Raw genomic sequence first — 20,304 nt, forward strand, 5'->3', positions numbered from 1 at the left:
AGATCGGGTTTGATTGATTTGGGGTAATTTTGATTTTATATATTATTTAAATTAAATAATTATTATTTTAGCATAAAGACGTATGTATAAATATTTATTTGAATTCTTTATTATGCTAAAATAATAATTATTTTTTTTATTTAAATATTAAAGATTTTATACATATAATTTTCTGACTTTTCAAACACCTATTGACAATTGGATTTAAGATAAAAGATAAGTTAGTGAAGACCCAATACTCTAGAGAAGTGAATCAAGTCCAACATAATTCATTAGCCCACTAAGTCTAAATAATGAAATTTTATGTGATAAAAATTAATTTATTGAAAAAAAAGAACAATCTAAAAAAAAATAAAATAATAAGTATCCTCCATCGATATAACCTATGTATAAGAAAAAATCCAAATTTATTATTCCAACATATTTTATTTTGTAAACATTCCTTTAATAAGATTTCTCTTTTCAAAGTTAACAATACTAATTTATACAGAATAAATCTACTAATTTAAGTGATAAAATAGTGATTTATAAAATATCAAAAGTCACCCCTCAATGCTTTAAATTTGAGTGAATATTTTAACAAAAAAATAAATAACATGAAAATATGAACAATGTGATTAGTTTGTAATCAAAACTAACTTAGTATAAACTTGATTAAAAGATAGTTATTGCATACCAACATTAATAAGTGTTAGAAATATTGTCTTGAATTAAATTACAGAAATATATATAAAATGATCTATAAAAAAATATATAAAATCACCGATTGAAATGTTGATTCGAGGCATGTGTTTAACACATTTCCCTTAAAACAGTTACACCATTTTCCGTTTGTATTTATCGTTGAAAATTACGATAAAAGTGATTAAGTTCAATAAGGATATGAATTGCACTACACAAAATGTCATGTTGTTATCAAATTATATATTAATATTATTAATTAAAAGACTTTAAGTCTACAAGTGAATATGTTTACACTTGAAAGTGCAATCTACGTATGGAAATCTTCTAAAAAAATTATGATAGATAGATTAAACGTTATAATCTATAATTTTGACTTATGTCGAAAAATAAAATATTTTTATGCAAAATATATAATCGCTTACAAGATGGCAGAATAGTTCAAAGACATTTTGTCTACTAATTAGCGTAGTAAACAATATTTTCATAAAAAAAATGTTTAAATGATAAGCATGTAACTTCAAATTTTACATTTTATTTTTATTTTTTTACGCTTTACATTTATCTCAAATTTGATTATCACGAATCACAGAAAGAAGTCGTATAATAGAAACATTCTTCAACTATTTAGTAATTAAAATATTAATATAATATCAAAAAATCAAAAATATGTTAAACGGATAAAAAAAACGTATAATAATGTCAAAGAAATATTAGACGGAGCAAAAAATAAATTAAATGGACAAAAAAATTTAAATGTTTCACAAGTATGTTAAACAGACCAAAACGTGTTAAACATGTCAAAAACGTATAAAATGTGTCAAAAGTGTCAAGACGTGTTAAATGCGTCGTTAAACATGTCAAAACATGTAAAATGTGCCAAAAATATGTTAAATGTGCCAAAAACGTATTAAAACTTGTCAAATGTGTTAAACGTGTCAAAAACGTATTAAATGTGTCAAAACGTGTTAGAATGTCAAAAACGTGTTAAACGTGCAAAAAACGTGAAAAACGTGTAAAATGTGTCAAAAACGTGAAAAACATGTTAAACGTGTGAAAAACGTATTAAACATGTCAAAAACGTGTTAAACGTGTTAAAAACGTGAAAAACGTGTTAAACATGTCAAAACGTGTGAAAAACATGTTAAACGTATTAAAAATGTCAAAAACGTGTTAAATGTGTCTAAAATGTGAAAAACATGTTAAACGTGTGAAAATGTGTTTTCAGTGAGAAAACGTGTTAAACATGTCAAAAACGTGAAAAACGTGTTAAACGTGTAAAAACGTATTAAACATGTCAAAAACGTGTTAAACGTGCCAAAAACGTGAAAACATATTTAATAAATTAACATTTTGAACCGATATTTTATTTTTGAATTTAGGAAGTTAAAATGTCGAACCAATATTTTTATTTTTAATATATTAAGTTAACACGTTGAATTGATATATTTTCAATGAAAATCGAACTTAAAAAAATCTCTTATTACATTGAGCTATTTTAATTAGTTTTGTCAAATTAATCTTTTAATAAAATAGATAATATATATTAAAATTATTTTTATTATATTTTATTTTACAAACATAGAAATAGAAATTAAGATTGAATTACAATTTTATAATTTTTCTAAACATAGAAATTTAGATTGAATTACAATTTTATAACTTTTTTAAACATAAAAATTGAATGGTAATTCAATGCCAATTCTCATGGAATTGGAATTAAGATTCCAATGCCAATTCCACCCATCCAAACATACAATGATATTTCAAAAACAAAAGATTACAACTAGTACAAGTTCACCTTAAATGCACCTGTGGATAGTGCTCTAAAGTGACATGAAAATAATTAAGTGATGATGATTAAAATTATAATAATGTAATAAAGAATATATTTTTTAAATCTAAACAAAGAAGTATTTTGATTCAATTATGTTTATTTATAAAATAATATTTATTTAATTATATATATATATATTTATTATGTTTAAATATTTTTCAAAGATTTATCATATAATATATAATAATAAAACAATTTAAAATTTGATACAACAAATTTTTAAAATATTTTAATTATATTTTTTTGTATTATTTTTCATTATATAAAAAAATAAAATTATACCTATATATATTAAATTATTAATATTATATAACTTAATCTAAAAAATTAAAATTATAATAAAAACTCATATATAATATTTTGTATCAATTTAATAAAATGTTAAGTTTTAAATTTTAAATTTGACTGAATGAGATTAAGGAAAGATATTGGAGAAAGATTCTCAAACAACTTTTTGGAACAAAAATTTCCAAAAAATCAAGACAATTAAAAGAAATTCTTAACAGAAAATTCCTAAAATTAAAAAATAAATCTAAACTCAAAAACCAAGACAATTAAAAGAAAATTTTAACAGAAAATTCCTAAAATTAAAAATAAATCTAAATCCAAAAACCAAGACAATTAAAAGAAAATCTTAACAGAAAATTCTAAAATTAAAAAATAAATCTAAACCCAAAAACCAAGACAATTAAAAGAAAATTCTAACAAAAAATTCCTTAAATTAAAAAGTAAATCTAAACCCAAAAGCTAAGACAATTAAAACCTAAATCCTAAGGAAATCTAAACCTATCTATAAGATAACTCTCTCCTTCTCTGCTCTGCACCGTATGTATATAGCCGTCTTCATTGGGATCGCTTGGCAACCAACAGCCGACTTCGTCGACCGACCGACGATCCAAGTTCCGGGAAATCGCCGAGGATCTATTCCTCTTCTCCATCATCATTACGGTTGGGGATGAAGAAGGTCATTCGTTAGTCTGTGTTTGATTGTTTCAGTTTCTTTGTTTATTTGTTGTAAGTTTGGCAAATGATGTTCCTTGCATACCGTGTTCACCTGGAACCCTGGAGAAAGCGGGGTTTTGGGAAAACAGAGGGGATTGTTTCAGAAACAGGGTGGGCTTCTAAAGGTGATGCGAATGAAGCTGGGGCGAATGAGGAGAATGCTAGGACTTATAATAAAAATCTACGAAAGAGATTGTTGAAGAAGAAGGGTACTCCTTATAGGCCGAAGAGAACTGTGAAGGGATATGTTTTCGCATTGTTTAATGAGAATTGAAACCGGGTCCTACTTCTGAGAGGAATTTCGGATTGTTTAAGGCTGATGGAAGTACTGCTTATGATATTGGGTTTAGGGGTCTTGTACCCTCTTCGGGTTCATCATTTAAGATTAAGGTTAGTATTTATTGTTCTTTAATCATTAACTTGTGTTTTTTCTATTATATACTTATCAATGTTTTCTTCTCCAATGTAGAATTTCAGGTTTGGCGGTTGGACAAACATGGCGGCATGTGCTATGGCCACTCTGTTTCTTAATAATTTCGGTTAGAATCAATAATACATTGTAATTTTTATTTGTTCATTATAAATAAAGCTCTCAAACTCATTCATGAACAGAGAAGACGAGAAGGATTCACTGTCAAACTAGAAGAAGTAGAGGATTGGCTGTATGAAGATGGGGAAGATGAGATTAACGGAGTATACGTTGATAAACTTGATGAACTCAAGAAGGTACTATTTTCAATACTCTCTATCTTCTGAATTTGAAGGAATTTCTGTTGGCCTAACTTCAAAAACCAAATTTGTAGCAAGGTGATCCTATAGAAGAGCGCCACATGGTACATACAGAGAGGGGTTCAGTGATAGACCAGCTTGTGTATTGCATCAATAGCTACAGAGAGGCTGCAATGTCAACTGATCCCAAGTTCGATCATATTGAATTATCGGAGAAGGAAAAGGTACGATACACAATTGGTTTTCTTATACAAAATGTATTAAGAGTTTTTTTCGCATATAATCTCTCTATTTTACCTATATTAGTAACACCTTGTTTGGAAGAAGACCTCTAAAACACCATTGTGTTATTTTAGTCTAATTTATTTAAAATCTCTGATCAGAAGTCTCGGATTTGTTTTCAAACAAGAAGTCAGATTAAGTTCTTAAATTTTCCAAAACAAGCCTAAACTTAAAAAATCTTCTTTCTTATACGGCTTATCAGCTAGTTTATGATGAGTTAGTGTTTATCACTTAATATGCTGTTTGTTATGTATTTTTTAAATTTGGATAATGATCCATAAAAATCTATATTTCATTAAATTCACAATGATCTCTATATCAAATGAAGCTAAAAATTCATATTTTAATCCAGTTCTTGATTTAAAAAATAATCTTAACACCAAATCAAAAAGAAAATTACACTATAATCTCGATAGTGATCTAGAAAATAATCTGAATTATGATCCAGAAAATGATCTTACCAATTGACAATTTTTCAATGAATGAAAGATTGCAACAACATACCTGTTTCTTTCTTTCAAATAGTCTGGAAAATTATATTTTTGATTTAGTTATTAAAGTTTATCTAAACTTACTTTCATTCTTAAGTGTTGAATATTGTATTTTTAGGTACTGAATGAGTGTGTGAAAGCTGAAGGCTGAATCAGTATGTGAATGAGTGTGTGAAAGCTGAAGGCTGAATCAGTGTGTGCTTCCACAGCTGTATGATTTGTTCCTTCATTATACCGTTTATTAGTTCAAGTAAGTTATTTTCATCATATTTAATTTTTATTAGTTCAAGTAAGTTATTTTCATCATATTTAATTTATATTAACATGCATGGTAGGTTTGTTTTTAAATGAATGAGTATTTTTTTTATGATTTTAAAAATTATTAGAATTAGAATTTAAATAATCCATGTTTATTTGAAAATAAATAAACATATATCATATACTAAGTTTAATTTTGTAAATGTTAAAAATATTATTAAATTTTATAAAATTTTATATTTTATATAAATATAATTTTTTATTAAATATTTTTTTTATTAAATATATTTTTATTAAATTTAAATTTGTATTAAAATCATATGTTTTCTATTTAATTTGCATTTAACTTAATTTTATTAAATTTTAAATTTACATTTAACATATTTTGTATTAAATTTTATTTTGTTTTATACTTATACATTTCTTAAGAATATTATTTGTTTTTTAAATATTCTTATTATATTTATAAATAATTTTAAAATTTGAATTAAACTTATTTTTATCATTAATTCATAAAAAAAACTTTTATATCTTGCATTAAATATATTTTTCATTAAATTTAAATTTGTAATAAACTTATGAAAATTACATTTATTTAATCTAATCTAATATAATTTTGAATTAAATTCATTTTTTATTAAATTTAATTTTACTTTAAACCCATTTAAAACATATTTTGCATTCAATTTTATTTAGTTTTTTTTACTTATATATTTATTTTATTAAAATTAATATTTATTTTAAAATTAATCTTATAATGGTTATAAACAATTTAAAATTTTCACTTAAATTTAAATTTATTATTAATTCATAAATAAATTTTATATTTTACATTAAATATATTTAATTAAATTTATTTATGTATTAATAATATTAAAATTGCATTTTTTTATAAATATAATATAATTTAAATTTAAATTTATATTTATATTAAGCTTTTTATAATTATATTTTTTCTTTTTAATATAATATAATTTAAATTTAATATTTGTATTAAACTTATTAAAAATAAATTTTACATTTTATTTAATTTAGTTTTTTACTTATTTATTTCTTTTATTAAGAATATTACTTGTTTTTTAAATATCTTATAATGTTTATAATTAATTTTAAATTAAAGCTTTTTTTAAATATTTTATAATGTTTATAAATAATTTTTAATTTTCAATAAAAGTTATTTTAAATCATTAATTCAAAAAAACACTTTTATATTTTTATAAAATTAAATCTTCTTTTATTAAATTTATTAAAATTACATTTATTTTTTATTTAATCAAATATAATTTTAATTTAAATTAAATTAAATTTAAATTTAAATTTTTTATTAAATTGATTTTCATTAAATTTGAATTTGTAATAAATTTTATAAAAAACATATTTTGAATTATATTTTGTTTAGTTTTTTACTTATATAATTATTATATTATATAAGAATATTATTTATTTTTAAAATATTCTTATAATATTTATAAATTATTTTTAATTTTTAATTAAACTTATATTTATTATTAATTCATAAACAAATTTTTATATTTTTCATTATTATTAATCATATTAAAATTACTTTTTTTTTTCATTTAATTTAATATAATTTAAATTTTGTATTAAACTTACTTTTATAAAATTTAAATTTAGATTAAGCTTATTAAAAATATATTTTGTATAAAATTATATTTAGATTTTTACATATATATATTTCTTATATTAGGAATATTATGTATTCTTAAATATTCTTATTATGTTTATAAATAATTTTGAATTGAACTTATATTTATCATTAATTCATAAACAATTTTTTTTTATTTCGCATTAAACTATATAAATATTGTATTATTTCTATTTATTCTAATATAATTTAAATTTTGCTTGAAATTTATTTTCATTAAATTTAAATTTTTATTAAATCTATTCAAAACGTATTTTTGTATTAATGTTTTTAGTTTTTTACTTATATATTTTTTATATTAAGAATATAACTTATTTTTTTAAATATTATTTTAATGTTTATAAATAATTTAAAATTACTTATATTTATCACTAATTCATAAACTAACTTGTATATTTTTAATAAATTTAAATTTTGCATTAGTATTAAATAAAAAAGTAATATTTCAGAAAAGATCTGAATTCGAACACACTGCCATTATGCGAAAAATTCAAGACAACTAAAAGAGGATTTTTCGGAAATCTCCAAAAACATTGTTTAAGTAGAGGTATGAGGAATTTTTGCATTACAATAATAGTGAAGGTCTCAGAATGCACATACCACATACCGGATGAAACTATTTAAATAAATTCAAGAAACGATAATCTAGTTGGATCAATACGAAGGTGAAGTGTGTGGCTCAAAATGTCTGGTTACGAACTACTAATGAAGATCAAGGTAAAATTTATTGTCTCAAATTTTGAGTAAAAATTTGAACATAAAGAGAAGAAAATATAATTTTTATAATTTATAGGTTCTTTGAAAGAGATTACAACTGTGTTAATGTCATCAAAGAATGTATTGGATCGATTGACATGTAAAAATTATTGATTGTTATTTTTTCTATGAACTAATTAACTGTTACTTCTGATGGTAACTTCTACCAAGCCAATAATGATCCTCTAAATTTTTTATTTGATCATCATCTTCTACCTACTACTACCCATGTCTCATCTTATCATTCTGTCTATAATCTTTTGTCAATAAACATTTTTGAAGTTATTTCTTGACACTTATGCATTTGATAATCAGGGATCAAAATTCTTTAGAGGGTTTTAGCTCTACAACAACTGGCACCAAACGTTCTCAAGTTATTTGCTATATATCGAATGTTAATGGAACATTTGAAAACACAATTGAATGGTAAGCTTTCCATATGAAGGTTTCTGTATTCTCAATTTATTTTCTATAAGGTAAAGTAGACCTAATTAACATCAACATGAATCATGGGCTAGACAATTCTTTATCAATAAAAGCAAAGAATTCATTAATGCATAGGTTGTGCTCCATATTCTCTATAAAATCTAAAATTTGAAACTATTAATATATTTTCTTTTAGTTTTCATACTCTTAGCATACAAGCATAATGTGTCATGGTTCATCCAAACTATAGTTCTATCTAGGTTTTATATTTTACAATTTCTATGCATTTTCATTATTCGCAAATTCATATTTAGTATGTTATTTGTCAGGTAATATTGATGGAGATGTCAAAGCTAGATATCCTCACCTTGAGAGATTCCATAAATTGGAGGGATATTGGAATAACTCTCAAATTATTTAGAGAGTTAGACCTAAGGAAGCTAATGGTTGACCTGACAAATTTGTTCAACACAAAATAGATCATGGTAATCCAAATTCTTTGATTGTCTTTGGAGAGGCAATCTGGTGCTAATGGTTGGACTTCTGAATTTTAGCGGGTAGAGCAATTTACTGAAATTGAATAATGTAAGCTTAACTTGGTTATGTGATGCTCTCTCTATATTTATAGAGTTTTAATTATTTTAATTTTATAATTCTTTTGGAACATATTTCAAAAGCACTATAAATCTTAATGCGATAAACGTGTAAAATATATAGTGGAATGAACTAAACTGCTCTCTATTATTGCATTGATATGATTTTTTTATATTCAATAGACATTCTATTGAATGGTCGTAACTTGTTGTATATATTTAGTTCCTCTTTTTAATATACAACTATTGACACCTTTATGTTTTATATATTAAACAGGATTAATCTCAAATCATTAAGGTGAATCAAATGAGAGACATAAATATATCGGATATTGCTGCCATGGGTAGAGACGCTTATTGGTCCATACATGTATAATAATTTATTTATCTTTTTATTGTGTTTATTAAATATAATTGTTTAATTAACACTATACAATATATTTTAATTGTAGGATTCCTTCCTTGTATATCACCGTTTATGAGTTCAAGTATGTTATTTTCATCCTACTTAAATTTGTATTATCATATTTCTATTTTAGAGCATGATACTTTTATTTTTAAAAGTCATTTTTTTTTATCCATTATAAATTTTAAAAATTATTAGAATTAAAATTTAAATAATCCATGTTTATTTGAAAATAAATAAACATATATCATATACTATGTTTAACTTTGTAAATGTTAAAAATATTTAAAAATATTTTAAAATTTTATATTTTATATAAATTTAATTTTTTATTAAATTTAATTTTTTTATTAAATATATTTTTATTAAATTTAAATTTGTATTAAACTCATATGTTTTCTATTTAATTTGCATTTAACTTAATTTTATTAAATTTTAAATTTACATTTAACATATTTCGTATTAAATTTTATTTTGTTTTATACTTATATATTTCTTAAGAATATTTTTTTTTTAAATATTCTTATTATATTTATACATAATTTTATAATTTGAATTAAACTTATTTTTATCACTAATTCATAAAAAAAAACTTTTATATCTAGCATTAAATATATTTTTCTTTAAATTTAAATTTGTATTAAACTTATGAAAATTACATTTATTTAATTTAATCTAATATAATTTTGAATTAAACTTATTTTTTTTATTAAATTTAATTTTACATTAAACTTATTTAAAACATATTTTGCATTCAATTTTATTTGGTTTTTTTAATTATATATTTATTTTATTAAAAATAATATTTATTTTAAAATTAATCTTATAATCGTTATAAATAATTTAAAATTTTGACTTAAATTTAAATTTATTATTAATTCATATATAAATTTTATATTTTACATTAAATATATTTAATTAAATTTATTTATGTATAAAACATATTAAAATTGCATTTTTTCTATAAATATAATATAATTTAAATTTATATTATGCTTTTTATAATTATATTTTTTTTTAATATTATATAATTTAAATTTAATATTTGTATTAAACTTATTAAAAATAAATTTTACATTTTATTTAATTTAGTTTTTTACTTATTTATTTCTTATACTAAGAATATTACTTTTTTTTTTAAATATCTTATAATGTTTATAATTAATTTTAAATTTTAAATTAAATCTTTTTTTTTTAAATATTTGATAATATTTATAAATAATTTTTAATTTTCAATAAAACTTATTTTAAATCATTAATTCAAAAAAACACTTTTATATTTTTATAAAATTAAATTTTCTTTCATTAAATTTATTAAAATTACATTTTTTTCTTTTTAATAAAATATAATTTAAATTTAAATTAAATTAAATTTAAATTTAAATTTTTTATTAAATTGATTTTCATTAAATTTGAATTTGTAATAAAATTTATAAAAAACATATTTTGAATTATATTTTGTTTAGTTTTTTACTTATATAATTATTATATTATATAAGAATATTATTTATTTTTAAAATATTATTATAATATTTATAAATATTTTTTTTTTATTTTTAACGAAACTTATATTTATTATTAATTCATAAACAAATTTTTATATTTTGCATTATTATTAATCATATTAAAATTGCATTTTTTTCATTTATTCTAATATAATTTAAATTTTGTATTAAACTTACTTTTATAAAATTTAAATTTAGATTAAGCTTATTAAAAATATATTTTGTATTAAATTATATTTAGATTTTTACATATATATTTCTTATATTAAGAATATTATTTATTCTTAAATATTCTTATTATGTTTATATGAATTTGAACTTATATTTATCATTAATTCATAAACAAATTTTTCTATTTTGCATTAAACTATATAAATATTGTATTATTTCTATTTATTCTAATATAATTTAAATTTTGCATGAAATCTATTTTCAATAAATTAAAATTGGTATTAAATCTATTCAAAACGTACTTTTGTATTAAAGTTTTTAGTTTTTTACTTATATATTTTTTATATTAAGAATATAAATTATTTTTCTAAATATTATTTTAATGTTTATAAATAATTTAAAATTACTTATATTTATCACTAATTCTTAAACTAACTTGTATATTTTTGTATATTCTTATTAAATTTAAATTTTGCATTAGTATTAAATAAAAAATCAATATTTGAGAAAAGATTAGAATTCGAACACACTGCTATTTTGTGCTTGATTATGCGAAAAATTCATGAGTACTAAAAGAAGATTTTTCGGAAATCTCTAAGAACATTGTCTAAGTAGTTGTATGAGGAATTTTTGCATTACAATAATAGTGAAGGTCTCAGAATGTACATACCACGTACCGGGTGAAACTATTTAAATAAATTCAAGAAACGATAATCTAGTTGGATCAATACTAAGGTGAAGTGTGTGGCTCGAAATGTCTGGTTACGAACTACTAATGTAGATCAATGTAAAATTTGTCGTCTAAAATTTTGAGTAAAAATTTAAACATAAAGAGAAGAAAATATAAGTTTTTTAATTTTCAGGGTTCTTTGAAAGAGATTATAGCTATGATAATGTCATCAAAGAATGTATTGGATCGATTGATAGGTAAAAATTATTGATTTATTATTTTTTCTATGAACTAATCAACCGTTACTTCTGATGGTAATTTCTACCAAGCCAATAATGATCCTCTAAATTTCTTATTTGATCATCATCTTCTACCTACTACTACCCATGTTTCATCTTATCATTATGTCTATAATCTTTTGTCAATAAACATTTTTGAAGTTATTTCTTGACACTTATGCATTTGATAATAAGGGATAAAAATTCCTTAGAGAGTTTTAGCTCTACAACAACCGACACCAAACGTTCAAGTTATTGGCTATATATCGAATGTTAATGGACATTTGAAAACACAATTGAATGGTAAGCTTTCCATATGAAGGCTTCTGTATTCTCAATTTTTTTTCTATAAGGTAAAGTAGACTTAATTAAAATTTTAAATTTGTTTTCAAGTTTTTGATTTTGTTCGAATTTGATAATTTGTTTTGATACATTTCTCACAATATTGTTTTACACTTTTGAATATTAGTGTGATGAAAAAGTGAATTGTTTCTTTCTTATTGTGTTTCAGGACTGCCTTACTTCAAAGGGTTTTTAATAAATCTTATTCATCAATTTGCTATTAGTAGTGAGTTCATTTTCATTATTTGCCTCTTCTAGTTTTAGGCTTTGCACAAGGTGACAAACAACACAGTATACGTGATCATAGAAACATGAATCATGGGCTAGACACTTCTTTATCAATAAAAGCAAAGAATTCATTAATGCACAGGTTGTGCTCCATATTCTCTATGAAATCTAAATTTTGAAATTATTAATATATTTCTTTTTAGTTTCTACTTTTAGCATACAAGCATAATGTGTCATGTTCATCCAAACTATAGTTCTATCTAGGTTTTATATTTTACAATTTCTATGTATTTTCATTATTTGCAAATTTATATGTAGTATGTTACTTATAAGGTAATATTGATGGAGATGTCAAATCTAGATACTCTCACCTTGAGATATTCCATGAATTGGAGGGATATTGAAATAATTCTTAAATTATTTAGAGAGTTGGCCCTAAGGCAGAACCTGACAAATTTGTTCAACACAAAATAGATCATGGTAATCCAAATTCTTTGGTTGTCTTTGGAGAGGCAATCTGGTGTGTTAGGATCGGGGACGCCCTTGGAGGACCGGGGTGTTCCGGTTTCAGGAAGGGTGGCCTCTTACAACACACACAACACTTTGGTGATAGTCCGGTTAAAGACTATAACCGTTCTTAGCACTACACAAACTGTCACAGACTCTTGAACCGAGTTCAAGGACGGAAATGTCTGTTTCAACCTGAAGCAACGTATGCGACTTAGATGATGTTTTAGAAGGAGTTTGTTTTAGAGATATGAGTGGACCGGTTTACGGAGTAAGATTGATTTTGGTTAGGTTAAGAGAGTAAGCAACAAAATGAATGAAATGACACGAGACAAGATTTTTTATGGATGTTCGGAGCAAACCCTCCTACGTCACCCCTTCTTCTCAGGTTATGAGAAGGATTTCCACTAACTTTCAAAGTTACAACAATTACAATGCCGGTCGAGCCCAACTCGCTACTCGCCGGTTACACCAACTCACTCTTGATGTAATACAATAACACAACACAAAAACACACAGAAAGCTTTCGGTTTATGACACACCGGTTTTGGATCGTAAGAGTTTATCTCTCTAAGATTTTTGTAACTTATCGCTTTTCTCAGATGTATGTTATTCGCATTTAATGAGGGCGCTTCATCTTCCTTTTATAGTAGATGAGATCCCAACGGTCACATTCTTCTCTCACCATGGGATTGGTTGATCAGCATCACGCCGGTGCAGGAAGGTTACTTGCACGTTTCACATTCCTCAACACTTGGCAAGCATGCAAGGATTCCTCAAGAAAATGTGATGTTGCCGGTTTGCAGATTCGGACACGTGTCAGGCATGCACCTTCCGGTTGTCAACATCGGATCAGTAAATCATCATTGCTTTCCTCGCATGCTTCCGATCGGATCTGATCTTCTTTTATCTCATCGAGACACGTCTATTTCGTCATCATACGTCATCTCTGCAGATTGAAGTGGCCGGTTTTTGTCTCTTACATAATATAGTCTGGCTGGAATGTAAACTTTGTCTTTGCTGGCCGGTCACTTGAGATAGTAAAAACTGGTTCCTCTGATCTTGACTTGATCACTTGGAACTGATTTTCTTTGAAGTATTTCATCAACCAGTTCATGAGGCTCCAGCCGGTTCATACGATTTGATCTGCACCTGCACATGAAAGTTAACAATTGTTTAGTTTTTCTAGCCGGTTCCAAAAATTAACTTTACTTAATTTTTCTTATCATGGTGCTAGTGGTTGGACTTCTGGATTTGAGCGGGTAGAGCAATTTACTGAAGAAATTGAATGATGTAAGCTTAACTTGGTTATGTGATGCTCTCTATATATTTATAGAGTTTTAATTATTTTAATTTTATAATTCTTTTGGAACTTGTTTCAAAAGCACTAGAAAATCTTAATGCGAAAAACGTGTAAAATATCTAGTGGAATGAACTAAACTGATCTCTGTATTATTGCATTGACGTGATTTTTTTATATTTACATTTTATTGAATGGTTGTAACTTGTTGTATATATTTAGTTCCTCTTTTTAATAAACAAATATTGATAACTTTATGTTTTATATGTTAAATATGATTAATCTCAAATATTTTTTATATTAAGAATATAAATTATTTTTGTAAATATTATTTTAATGTATATAAATAATTTTAAATTAAACTTATATTTATCACTAATTCATAAACTTGTATATTTTGTATATTCTTATTAAATTTAAATTTTGCATTAGTATTAAATAAAAAACTAATATTTGAGAAAAGATCAGTATTCGAACACACTGTCATTTTGTGCTTGATTATCCGGAAAATTCAAGACAACTAAAAGAAGATTTTTCGGAGATCTCCAAGAACATTGTGTAAGTAGAGGTATGAGGAATTTTTGCATTACAATAATAATGAAGGTCTCAGAATGCATATAACACGTACCGGGTGAAAATATTTAAATAAATTCAAGAAACGATAATCTAGTTGGATCAATACTAAGGTGAAGTGTGTGGCTCGGAATGTCTGGGTACGAACTACTAATGAAGATCAAGGTAAAATTTGTTTTCTAAAATTTTGAGTAAAAAATTGAAAATAAAGAGAAAAGAAAATATAATTTTTTTAATTTACAGGGTTCTTTGAAAGAGATTATAGTTGTGATAATATCATCAAAGAATGTATTGGATCGATTGACAGGTAAAAATTATTGATTGATTATTTTTTTATGAACTAATCAACCGTTACTTCTGATGGTAACTTCTACCAAGCCAATAATGATACTCTAAATTTCTTATTTGAATCGAAACTTGGTCATCATCTTCTACCTACTACTACCCATGTCTCATCTTGTCTTTTTGTCAATAATCTTTTGTCAATAAACATTTCTGAAGTTATTTCTTGATATTTATGCATTTGATTATCAGGTATAAAAATTCCTTAGATGGTTTTAGCTTTACATATTAGAATAGAAGTTATTGGCTATATATTGAATGTTAATGGACATTTGAAAACACAATTGAATGGTAAACTCTTCATATGAAAGCTTCTGTATTCTCAAGTTATTTTCTATAAAGTAAAGTAGACCTAATTAAAATTTTAAATTTGTTTTCAAGTTTTTGATTTTGTTCGAATTTGATAATTTGTTTTGATGCATTTCTCACAATATTATTTTACATTTTTTAATATTAGTGTGTTAAAAAAGTGAATTATTTCTTTCTTATTGTGTTTCAAGACTGCCCTACTTCAAAGGGTTTTTAATAAATCTTCTACATCAATTTGCTATTAGCAGTGAGTTCATTTTTATCATTTGCCTCTTCTAGTTTTAAGCTTGGGACAATGTGACAAACAACACAGTATACGTGATCATAGGAACATTAATCATGGGCTAGACACTTCTTTATCAATAAAAGAAAAGAATTCATTAATGCACAGATTGCGCTACATATTCTCTAGGAAATCTAAATTTTGAAACTATTAATACATTTTCTTTTAGTTTCTACTTTTAGCATACAAGCATAATGTGTCATGGTTCATCCAAACTATAGTTCTATCTAGGTTTTATATTTTATAATTTCTATGCATTTTCATTATTTGCAAATTCACATGTAGTACTTATCAGGTAATATTGATGGAGATGTCAAAGCTAAATACCCTCACCTTGAGAGATTCCGTGAATTGGAGGGATATTGAAATAACTCTCAAATTATTTAGAGAGATGGCCCTAAGGCAGCTAATGGTTGACCTGACAAATTTGTTCAACAAAAAATAGATCATGGTAATCCAGATTCTTTGGTTGTCTTTGGAGAGGTAATCTGGTGCTAGTGGTTGGACTTCTGGTTTTGAGCGGGTAGAGCAATTTGCTGAAATTGAATAATATCAGCTTAACTTGGTTATGTGATGCTCTATCTATATTTGTAGAGTTTTAATTATTTTAATTTTATCATTCTTTTCTAACTTATTTTAAAAGCACTAGAAAATCTTAATGCGAAAAACGTGTAAAATATCTAGTGGAATGAACTAAACTGATCTCTCTATTATTGCATTTACATGATTTTTTTTATACTCACATTCTATTTAATGGTTGTAACTTGTTGTATTTATTTAGTTCCTCTTTTTAATGTACAACTATTGACCTCTTTATGTTTTATATGTTAAACATGATTAATCTCAAATCATAAAGGTGAACCAAATGAGAGACGTAAATATATCGGATATTGCTGCAATGGAGTAGAGACGTTTATTAGTCATACATGTATAATAATTCTATTTATCTTTTTATTGTGTTTATTATATATAATTGTTTGATTAACACTATACAATATATTTTAATTACTATTATATATTTTAATTGCAGGATTCCTTCATTATATATTACCGAGTTTAAGTAAGTTATTTTCATTATACTTAAATTTATATTATCATAATTTTATTTTTGAGCATGATAGGTTTGTTTTTAAAAGTCTTTTTTTTTTTTTTATGTTTTATAGATTTTAAAAATTATTAGAATTTGAATTTAAATAATCCATGTTTATTTGAAAATAAATAAGCATATATCATATAATAATTTTAACTTTGTAAATGTTAAAAATATTATTAAATTTATTAAAATATTATTTTATATATATATATAATTTTTTATTAAATTTAATTTTTTTATTAAATATATTTTTATTAAATTTAAATTTGTATTCAACTCATATAAAAGGCATGTTTTCTATTTAATCTATATTTAACTTACATTTATTAAATTTTAAATTTACATTTAACATATTTTGTATTAAATTTTATTTCGTTTTATACTTATATATTTTTTAAGAATATTATTTATTTTTTAAATATTCTTATTATATTTATAAATAATTTTAAATTTTGAATTAAACTTATTTTTATCATTAATTCATAAAAAAAACTTTTATATCTTATTTAATTTAGTTTTTTTACTTATTTATTTCTTATATTAAGAATATTACTTGTTTTTGAAATATCTTATAATGTTTATAAATTATTTTAATTTTTAAATTAAAGTTTTCTTTTAAATATTTTATAATGTTTATAAATAATTTTTAATTTTCAATTAAAGTTATTATAAATCATTAACTCATAAAAAAACTTTTATATTTTTATAAAATTAATTTTTCTTTCATTAAATTTATTAAAATTACATTTTTTTTTCTATTTAAACAAATATAATTTAAATTTAAATTTTGTATTAAACTGATTTTCATTAAATTTGAATTTGTATTATATTTTAAAAAAAACATATTTTCAATTATATTTTGTTTAGTTTTTCACTTATATTTTTATTATATTATATAAGAATATTTTTTATTTTTAAAATATTCTTATAATATTTATAAATAATTTTTAATTTTTAATTAAACTTATATTTATTATTAATTCATAAATAAATTTTTATATTTTGCATTATTATTAATTATATTAAAATTGCATTTTTTTCATTTAATCTAATATAATTTAAATTTTGTATTAAACTTATATAAAATTCAAAATTAGATTAAGCTTATTAAAAATATATTTTGTATTAAATTTTATTTAAATTTTTATATATATATTTCTTATATTAAGAATATTAGTTATTCTTAAATATTCCTATTATTTTATAAATAATTTTGAATCTAACCTATATTTATCATTAAATCATAAACAAAATTTTCTATTTTGCATTAAACTATATAAATATTGTACTATTTTTATTTATTCAATATAATTTAATTTTTACATCAAACATATTTTCTTTAAATTTAAATTTGTATTAAATCTATTCAAAACGTATTTTGTATTAAAGTTTGTAGCTTTTTACTTATATATTTTTTATATTAAGAATATAAATTATTTTTCTAAATATTATTTTAATGTTTATAAATAATTTTAAATTACTTATATTTATCACTAATTCATAAACTAACTTGTATATTTTGTATATTCTTATTAAATTTATATTTTGCATTAGTATTAAATAAAAACTAATATTTGAGAAAAGATCAGAATTCGAACACACTTCCATTTTGTGCTTGATTATTCGAAAAATTCAAGACAACTAAAAGAAGATTTTTAGGAAATTTCCAATAACATTGGGTAAGTAGAGGTATAGGGAATTTTTGCATTACAATAATAGTGAAGGTCTCAAAATTCACATACCACGTACCGAGTGAAACTATTGAAATAAATTCCAGAAACGATAATTTTTTTTGAAGTTATTTTTTGACATTTATGCATTTGATTATCAGGATCAGAATTCTTTATACGGTTTTAGCTCTACTGATTAGAATTGACTAGTAACCAACACTAAACATTCAAGTTATTGGCTATATATCGAATGTTAATGAACTTTTGAAAACACAATTGAATGGTAAACTCTCCATATGAAGGTTTCTGCATTCGCTCAAGTTATTTTCTATAAGATAAAGTAGACCTAATTAAAATTTTAAATTTATTTTCAAGTTTCTGATTTTCTTTGAATTTGATAAATTGTTTTGATACATTTCTCACGATATTATTTTACACTTTCGAATATTAGTGTGATGAAAAAGTGTGTTTTTTCTTTCTTGTTGTGTTTCAGTACTGCACTCATTCAAAGTGTTTTTAGTAAATCTTCTACATCAATATCAATTTACTATTAGCAGTGTGTTCTTTTTCATCATTTGCCTCTTCAAGTTTTAGGCTTGGCACAAGGTGACAAACAACACAGTATACGTGATCATAGAAACATGAATCATGGGCTAGACACTTCTTTATCAATAAAAGCAAAGAATTAATTAATGCACATGTGCGCTCCATATTCTCTATGAAATCTAAATTTTGAAACTATTGATACATTTCCTTTTAGTTTCTAATTTTAGAATACAAGCATAATGTGTCATGGTACATCCAAACTATAGTTCTGTCTAGGTTTTATATTTTACAATTTTTATGAATTTTCATTATTTATAAATTCATAGGTAGTATATTACTTGTCAGGTAATATTGATGGAGATGTCAAAACAAGATACTCTCACCTTGAGAAATTCCGTGAATTGGAGGGATATTGAAATAACTCTCAAATTATTTAGAGAGTTGTCCCTAAGGCAGCTAATGGTTAGGCTGACAAGACATAATCGATCCTGGTGATCCCAATTCTTTGGATGTCTTTGGAGAGGCAATATGGTGCTAGTGGTTGGACTTCTGAATTTTTGCGGGTAGAACAATTTACTGAAATTGAATTATGTAAGTTTAACTTGGTTCCGTAATACTCTCTACATATTTATAAAGTCTTAATACTTTTAATTTTATCATCCTTTTGGAACCTGTTTCGAAAGCATGATAAAAACTAATTGCAGAAAACTTGTAAAACATCTAGTGAATGAACTAAAATGATCTCTCTATTATTGCATTGACATGATTTTTTTTATACTCACGCTCTATTGAATGATTGTAACTTGATGTATTTATTTAGTTCCTTTCTTAATATATAACTATTGACACTTTTATGGTTTGTATGTTAAATATGATTAATCCAGATTATGAAGGTGAATCAAATGAGAGACGTAAATATATAGCTGCCATGGAGCAGAACCGCTTGTTGGTCCATACATGTATAATAATTCTTTTTATCTTTTTAATGATTTATATATATATATATAATAGTTTGAATAATACTATACAATATATTTTTAATTACAGGATATTATTAGAATTTTTCTTCATTAACTTCTGAATTTGAGCGGGTAAAAAAATTTACTAAAATTGAATGATGTAAGCTTAACTTGGTTATGTGATTCTCTCTACATATTTACAAAGTTTTAATGATTTTAATTTTATCATCCTTTTAAAACCTTTTTCAAAATCAAGAGAAAAATAAATGCGGAAAACGTGTAAACATTTAGTGGAATGAATTAAAATTATCTCTCTATTATTCCATTGACATGATTTTTTTTATACTCACACTCTATTGAATAGTGTAACTTGATGTATTTATTTAGTTATTTTTTTAATA

At 23.1% G+C, this 20,304-nt stretch overlaps 1 long non-coding RNA gene and 1 pseudogene across 1 annotated transcript; both read left to right on the plus strand.

Moving 5' to 3' along the window:
- The first annotated feature begins 3,371 nt into the window (after window positions 1–3,371).
- Window positions 3,372–4,064, plus strand: LOC124930396 (annotated as a pseudogene).
- Window positions 4,065–4,147: 83 nt separating this feature from the next.
- On the plus strand, window positions 4,148–5,172 carry LOC124944091. The gene is made up of 3 exons (XR_007099799.1): window positions 4,148–4,246; window positions 4,324–4,473; window positions 5,141–5,172. It is a non-coding gene; the product is annotated as an uncharacterized LOC124944091 (long non-coding RNA).
- The last annotated feature ends 15,132 nt before the right edge of the window (window positions 5,173–20,304 follow it).

This window comes from Impatiens glandulifera, chromosome 1 (genome assembly GCF_907164915.1).
Source record: "Impatiens glandulifera chromosome 1, dImpGla2.1, whole genome shotgun sequence".
In the NCBI taxonomy this organism is placed as follows: domain Eukaryota; kingdom Viridiplantae; phylum Streptophyta; class Magnoliopsida; order Ericales; family Balsaminaceae; genus Impatiens; species Impatiens glandulifera.